This window comes from Aquarana catesbeiana, linkage group LG10, assembly GCF_042186555.1.
Source record: "Aquarana catesbeiana isolate 2022-GZ linkage group LG10, ASM4218655v1, whole genome shotgun sequence".
In the NCBI taxonomy this organism is placed as follows: Eukaryota; Metazoa; Chordata; class Amphibia; order Anura; family Ranidae; genus Aquarana; species Aquarana catesbeiana.
This window is the reverse complement of record NC_133333.1, coordinates 204,833,300-204,842,390: the sequence shown is the minus strand read 5'-3', so window position 1 is coordinate 204,842,390 and position 9,091 is coordinate 204,833,300.

The following is a 9,091-nucleotide window of genomic DNA, read 5'->3' as shown; positions in this document are numbered from 1 at the left end:
CACTATGCACCCTCCAAACATACTCAAAGATTTAAAACAATGGTCGTTGGCTTGGAATCATAGTATATGGTTAAACGTTTGAACATCTTGCTGGACATCCTCTTCCAAATATTTGCCAATCAGTATGGAATTGGTCCCATTTTGCGGCTTCACAAGTCTCCACTCTCCTGGAAAGGCTTTCCATGAGATTTTGGTCAGGTCAGGTACTGATCTTGGATGAGAAGACCTGACTCACCAGGTCTTCAATGTACCTCCAGTTTGACCTCATCTTTTGGGAGTTCCAGTTCATCCCAAAGGTGTTCAGTAATGTGGAGTTACTCCACACCAAACTGATCAAAACCTTGTCTTTATAGAGCTGGTTTGTACACAGGGGCACATACGGGCCTTGAATCATTTTAAATATATAAGTAAGCACACCACATAGCAAAAACATTTTAGCAATAAAGTTGTATTAGGCATATACATACAAGTACATATATCCAAGTGTGTCATATCACATCAAGCATAATACAAGATAGGTATTCGTGCCAATTCAACCACCAAAAATAAATGCATGTATATAGGTACCACTTAAATCATATAGCAGCTGATGTTCCTGATGTATCAGGTAGGAGGTTCTTGAGAAAGGGGGTTCTTACACCCCTGAAACAATGGGTTTTTCCTCTCTCTTTTCACCAGGGTGCAGCTCCACTATCCTTCTCATTACGCATTCTGAGTACCGAACTCCTGTATGCATTTCTGAACATCAGCTGCTATGTGATGTAAGTGGTGCTCATTGTATCTATATACATGCATGTATTTTTGGCAGTGTGACCTTACAGTGTAGTGAATACCTATACTGTATTAGGCTTGATGTGATATGACATGCTTGGATATTTGTACCTATTGTATAATCGTATGTATATGTCTAATAAAAAGGCTTTCGCAATAAAGTTGTGTGTCATGTGCTTACTCTATATTTACAATTATTGTAACAGATTTATACACTGTGGAAGGGATTAAAGTGATTGTAAAGGCTCATTTTTTTTCCTAGAAAAATAAAAAACATGTTATACTTATCTGCTCTGTTGCAGTGGATTTGCACAGAGCAGCCTGGCCCCTCCCTCCTGTTCAGTGCCCCCACAGCAAGCAGCTTGCTATGGGGACACCTGAGCTGAGTCACAGCTTCCTGTGTCTATTCAGACACGGAGCCCTGACCCCTCTCTCCCCCAATTGGCTAGCTGACTTTGACTGACAGCAGCGGGAGACAATGGCACCACTGCTGTGTCTCAGCCAGTCAGGAAGTAGTATCTGGACGGCTGAGACACTCGTGCACATCGCTGGACAGAGAGGGACCTTAGGTAAGGGGGGGGGGCTGTTTCACAGTTTTTTATCTTAATGCAAAAGCCCTTTAGCAACCAATAGATCATTTTTTGGGTGCTTAAATGATGTAGATGGTGTGAGGATCTTTGTTGCTAAATTATAGAGAAGGGCCTTCCCCAAACTTACAAGGTTGGACACCAAGCTAAAACAAATTCCTCAGTTCCAGTAAAGAGAATATACAGTGGCTATAAAAAGTCTACACACACCCCTGTTAAAATGTCAGGCTTCTGTGATGTAAAAAAATTAGACAAAGATAAATCATTTCAGAACTTTTTCCACCTCTAACCTCACTGACGGTCAGATAATATCAGTATTTTTGAATGTCAAAGCGGTACACTGTTTTGCATGGAAATTTGTTATATATTGTAGGCCTGTAATTCTTAGGAATAACTCACCTAAATCTGTCCAAACAAGAGTCTAGTAGACATCCCGGGTATGATGAAGTTTGAAACTAAATTATAATATAATGAATAATTATATATATATATATATATATATATATATATATATATATATATATATATATATATATATATATATATATATATATATATATATATGTGTGTAATAATAAAGTATTAATATTAATAATACATTTTATTCAATAAATGTAAATCAAACCAAGAAACATTGAAATGTGTCCAAACAAGGGTGAAATATTACTAGTCACTGTAATACTAGACACTGCATATTGGTTTAGTAAAAATCGGGGAGTATGAAAAATTTTGAAACATGAGACTGCACAAAGTCCGACGTCACAATCGAACCTGGGTTTCCTTTCTGATCTTCTTTCCACTGTCATCTCGCTTCGAGCAACAAACCACGCACATCCTTGTAGGTGCCGACTTCTTCTCTGTTGGTGGGATGTAGTCCATGAAGTGACGATCAGTCAGGCGTTCTGGGTTGACAACGCCAACAGCATGACATCCAGCTCTATTCACAGCCACTGATGGTGTTTGGTGGTTCACAAAGATATGTTCGGCAACTTTCCAAAATGAAGACAGAATGAATTACAGGCTTGTCACTCTTTTTTTGAGCAGAATGTAGGCATTCCACAAGCATTGCTCAAGAAGATGCCTGAAGATCTCCTTGTAGCACTTCTTTTGCAGTTTCCTCATTGCTGGGTAGAATGTCATTGCTTGGTCGGCTCAGTCGACACCCCCCATGGTGTTATTGTAATCTATCACTACTTGTGGCATCACGACTTCTTTCCCACCTTTCATGCGTACCATAACAGTGGAGGTATTATGAACTGTATGCATTAGGTACACATCTTTCTTGTCACACCATTGCAGTGCCATCATTTTGCCTTTTTGCCAGGCAACCACTTCTCCGGTCTTCAGCTTCTTATTGTCAAACATTGGCGGCATGTCGCACCGGTTAGCCCTAACGGTTTCATAGGCATCTGTTTCATTTTGCAGAAGAAACTCAAAGTTCAGGAGACGTATAAAAAAGTTGTCCGTTGTTACACAATAGCCCTGATTTAGCAACGGCTTAATGAGTGAAAGAACAGAAGATGTTGCCATTCCATAGTTGCTGTATTTTGGATAGAATTTTGTTCCATTCCCAGTGTATATGACTGAATTCCAAATGTAGCCAGTTGACGATTCGCATAGTATATAGGGTTTTACGCCAAATCGTGCTCTCTTTGATGCAATGTATTGTACCCAGCTGAGCCTTCCCTTGTAGGCCATTAGAATTTCATCTATGCTGAGATCTCCTTCTGCCACATAGCTCCGTTGGAAATTTTGTCATTTGAGATACTTCCCAAAATTTTCTTTAGTTTTGGTGCAGAATGAGTAGTTTCATCAAATTCTTTGTTGTTTTCAAAATGTAAATATTTAAGGAGAAGGGAAAATCTGTACTCTGACATGATTGTGCCAAAGAATGGAGAGGCAAGTAATTTATTAGTTGTCCAATACCACTTCTGCAGGGGTTTCCTCACCACTCTCTAAAGGTATTAGGCCCAGAAATTTCCAAATGTCATCTTTGGTCACTGGTTCCCACTTCTAGCTTCTTGGAAACTTCCGATGCGTAATAGCTAATTGTTGCTCTTTGTACCAGTTTGTCTCTAACTATTTTTTCCAATAACCTCATCGGTCAGAAATAATCATAAGAATGCCAAGGGGTTGTCGTGTTCAACGTCTACTTTCATACCAGATGCTCCAGTATATGGGAATCTTGGGGGCGCTACCTGATCCATACCACAGTCAATAGAGCACAAAGTTTGTACATCACTGAGCTCAGTCGCAGAATCGTCACTTTCAGTATTCAGTATGAATTTCCCCACTAATCACTATCGCTCAATTCTGCAAGTGATTCACTATCACAGTTTTCTAGCTGGTCTAAAACCGCTTTTTGTCGCGGCACTAGCAGGGGAAAGAACTAAATAAATCTGTCCCATATTTTGTAGACGCTATAACTTTTGCGCAAACCAATCAATATACGCTTATTTCGATTTTTTTACCAAAATTATGTAGAAGAGTACATAGTGGCCTAAACTGATGAAATTTGTTTGACATTTTTTTTCGATATTTATTATAACAAAAAGTAAAAAAGTTTTTTTTCAAAATTGTCTGTCTTTGTTTGTTTATAGCGCAATAAATAAAAACCGCAGAGGTGATCAAATACCACCAAAAGAAAGTTCTATTTGTGGGGAAAAAAGGAGGAGGACATACATTTTGTTTGGGTACAGCGTTGCAAAAAAGGCCGGGTCATTAAGGGGATAAATCCTTCCGGGGCTGAAATGATTAAACTAATACTTTATTGAAGCACCTTTTGATTTAATTATAAGTTGTGAGGGGGGTTCATCTAAAAAAGACCAGGTTGTTGCCAACATCCCAAAAATGATAACTAAAGGATAAAGTGCCCCCCAGGAAGAGTACACAGGGGACTTTTAAGGCACCTAGATAGAGAGATTGAAGAATATCAAGATATATAGATAGATAGATAGATAGATAGATAGATAGATAGATAGATAGATAGATAGATAGATAGATAGATAGATAGATAGATAGATAGATAGATAGATAGATAGATAGATAGATAGAGGTTTATTGAGATAGTGATGTATGCACATACTAGTTTTTAATACTATGTAGAAAACATACAATTAGAAATAAAACAATACAGTTGATGTAATTGAAATGGTTGGTCTCCTTTGTATTTTGTCCGATGCGTTTCAGGATCTAAATGTTAATCCCTTCATCAGGGAAATTTCTCTCAGGGGAAATCAAGACAATTACATCAACTGTATTGTTTTATTACTTCTAATTTTATGTTCTACATGGTGATGTATGCACCTACTAGTTTTTAATACTCTCAATGAATTTTGTTAGATAGATAGATCTATCATCTTGATATTCTTCAATCTCTCTATCTAGTTGCCCTAAAAGTTCCCTGTGTACTCTTCCCGGGTGGCACTTTATCTTCTTATAGTTTTGATTTTATTACAGCACTCAGTCTTTTTGGGTATGAGTCTTAGCATGGCAAATCTTGACTTGGCAATATGTGCCCACTCTTCTTCGCAAAAACACTTCAAATCTGTCAGATTGCGAGGGCATCTCCTGTGCAGAGCCCTCTTCAGATCACCCCACAGATTTTCACTTGGATTCAGGTCTTGGCTCTGGCTGGGCCATTCCAAAACAAATCTTCTGGTGAAGCCATTCCTTTGTTGATTTGGATGTATTTTTTGGGTCAATGTCATGCTGAACAAAGTTTTTCTTTATGTTCAGCTTTCTAGCAGAAGCCTGAAGGTTTTGTGCCAATATTGACTGGTATTTGGAATTGTTCATAATTCCCTCTACCTTGACTAAGTCCCCTGTTACAGCTGAAGAAAAAGCCCCAAAGCATGATGCTGCCACCACCATGCTTCAACTGTGGGTATGGTGTTCTTTTGGTGATGTGCAGTGTTGTTTTTGCGCCAAACATATCTTTTGGAATTATGGCCAAAATGTTCAACCTTGGTTTCATCAGACCAGAACACATTTTCCCACATACTTTTGGGAGACTTCAGATGTATTTTTGCAAAATTTAGCCAGGCTTGGATGTTTTTCTGATTAATAAAAAGCTTTCATCTTGCCACTCTACCCCATAGCCCAGACATATGAATAATACGAAAGATTGTTGTCACATGTACCACACAGCCAGTGCTTGCCAGATATTCCTGCAGCTACTTTAATGTTGCTGTAGGCCTCTTGGCAGCCGCCATGACCAGTTTTCTGTTCGTCTTTTCATCAATTTTGGAGGGACGTCAAGTTCTTTTTAATATCACTGTAATGTAATGTAACTGTTGTGCCATATTTTCTTCACCTGATGTTCACTTGACTGTGTTCCATGGTATATCTAATGCCTTGGAAATTCTTTTGTACCCTTCTCCTGACTGATACCTTTTAACGATGAGATCCCTCTGAAGCTTTGAAAGCTCCCTGCGGACCATGGCTTTTGCTGTAGGATGCGACTAAGTAAATGTCCGCAAAGACCCACTGTAATCAGAGGTACTGTAAATGATGGAAGGTGTGTACTGACTGCTTAATCCCGAACACAGCTACATCCCCAGTTATAAGAGGGTGTGCACACTTATGAAATCACATTATTTTAGGTTTTTATTTTTACCCCCCCCCCCCCCCCCCCAAAGGGTTTTAGTTTGTTTTTCAATTGAGTTGTACAGTTTATAGGTCACATTAAAAGGTGGAAAGAGGTCTGAAATAATTTATCTTTGTCTAATTTTTTTACATCACAGAAACCTGACATTTTAACTGGGGTGTGTAGATTTTTTTATATCCCCTAACTATTCTGCTTGGTGTCCACCCTCTTAGGGACAGGGCTAATACCCCTGTAGCATTTTGTGCCCCTCCATCCACCTCCCACCCAATAAATGTTTGGTAAAATTACTCAGTTCAAACCCAAACTTCCCCCCCCCCCTTTTATATAGTGTAGGTTAGACCCTCTGTGGTTGATTTACTAAAGGCAACAAAGCTGCTTACTTTGCAAGGAAAGTTTTTAAGGTGAAAAGTCACTTTGCAAATAATACCTGATCATGTGCAAGGGACAAAAAAAAAAACAAAACAAAACAAACAAAAAAAAAAAAAAAACAGCTTGTACATGATTGTATTAGGGATGTCAGTAGAGCTTCATCTCATTCTCTTGGCTCTGGGGAATATTCCCCAGAAGGAAAATGCTCTTGCAAAGGGAACAGCCTATTTGTCTTTAGTAAATCAACCCCTCACTTCTGATCCTATTTGTAACCCTTTCGCTGCCAGGTCAATACATTACACAGACCTGACAGAGGGAGGTTTTACATGCTTTCCCAGTGGCTAGAGCTCAGCTCTCACAATCCACTGGGATTCTGCATAAATTTGACAAGCAGACTCTTGCCTGTCAGGAGGAAGCATTGAGGCGACATACCCCTGGTAACAGCCCCCGTTCTACATTGCATTACAATCAGAGGAGCACAAGGGAGACCCCGGATATCTCATTTAAAAGAACCGGTCTCCAAAAAATCATGATATAGGGGAATATTTTTTTACTAATTTATATATATATATATATATATATATATATATATATATATATATATATATATATATATACACACACACATATACATATACACATACACACACACACACACACATATATACATATACACACACACATATATACATACACACACATTATATATTATATAAAAAAAAAAAAGAGTTACATTCAATAAAATCCCCCCCACCAAATTTTTTGGAGGCCCGACATATATGTATGCATGAACATAAACGCACTTGTCTGGGCACCAGACCTCCTCCGTAGCACTAACCAGATGACCTATTGGGGCCTTTTAAAGTGTCGCCTATGGAAAATTTAGGGTACTGAAGTTTATCGCCATTTCACAGGCGCACACAAAAATTTAAAGGTTTGACACGTTGGGCATCTATTTACTCACAGCAACCTCCTCTTTTATATTTCACTAAAAAAAACGGGGTAATTTATTACGTGTGTGCCCTAAAACTTTAGTGTATTGTTTACATTTTCAAATTTTGCATTTCCAAGACCTTTGCGGTAATATTGTGTGACATAAAAAAATTAGAACTACCACTATTTTATTCTTTAGGGTGTCTGCTTTCAGAAAATACAGTGCCTTGCAAAAGTAGTCACTCCCCTTGGCATTTTTTCGTGTTTTGCTGCCTCACCTGGAATTAACATGGATTGTTTGAGGATTTGCATCATTTAATTTACAGAACATGCCCACAACTTTGAAGGATTTTTTTTTTTTTTTGTGAAGCAAACAAATAGGACAAAATAACAGAAAAAGTCAATGTGCATAACTATTCACCCCCCTAAAGTCAATACTTTGTAGAGCCACCTTTTGCGGCTATCACAGCTCCAAGTCGCTTTGGATAAGTCTCTATGAGCTTGCCACATCTTACCACTGGGATTTTTGGAGCTGCTCCAGCTCCTTCATGGTTTGCTCTTGTGAACAGCAAATCTAAGTCTGACCACAGATTTTCAATTGGATTGAGGTCTGGGCTTTGACTAGGCCATTTCAACACATTTACAGGTTTCCCCTTAAACCACTCAAGTGTTGTTTTAGCAGTGTGTTTGGGGTCATTGCCCTGCTGGAAGGTGAACCTCCGTCCTAGCCTCAAATCACACACAAAGTGGTATGGGTTTTGCTCAAGAATATTCCTGTATTTAGCACCATCCATCTTTCCCTCAACTCTGACCAGTTTCCCAGTCCTGACTGCTGAAAAACATCCCCACAGCATGATGCTGCCACCACCATGTATCACTGTGGGGATGGTGTTCTTTGGGTGATGTGTTGGGTTTGCACCAGACATAGCTTTTTCTTTGATGGCCCAAAAGTTCAGTTGTAGTCTCATTAGACCAGAGCACCTTCCTCATGCCTTTTTCGCAAACTCAAAATGTGCCATTTTGTTTTTTGCTGAAAGTAATGGCTTTCTTCTGGCCACTCTGCCATAAAGCCCAACTCTATGGAGCGTACGGCATATTATCATCCTATGTACAGATAATCCAGTCTCTGCTGTGGAACTCTGTAGCTCCTCCAGGGTTACCTTAGGTCTCTGTCCTGCCTCTCTGATTAATGCCCTCCTTGCCCGGTCCGTGAGTTTTGGTGTGCGGCCGTCTCTTGGCAGGTTTGCTGTTGTGCCATGTTCTTTCTATTTGGTTATGATAGATCTGATGATGCTCCTAGGGATCATCAAAGATTTGGATATTTTTTTTTTTTTATAACCTAACCCTGACTTGTACTTCTCAACAACAATTGTCCCTTACTTGTTTGGAGATTTCCTTGGTCTTCATGGCAGTGTTTGGTTAGTGGTGCCTCTTGCTTAGGTGTTGCAGCCTCTGGGGCCTTTCAAAAAGGTGTGTATATGTAATGACAGAGCATGTGACACTTAGATTGCACACAGGTGGACATCATTTCACTAATTATGTGACTTCTGAAGGTAATTGGTTGCACCGGAGCTTTTTGTGGGCTTCATAACAAAGGGGGTGAATACATACACACATGCCAATTATCAGAATTTAATTTCTGAAAAATAGTATATATATATATATATATATATATATATATATATATATATATATATATATATATATATATATATATATATATATATATATATATATATATATATATAATTTTTTTTTTCTAATTTTACTTCACCAACTTAGACTATTGTGTTCTGATCCATCACATATAATTCAGATTAAA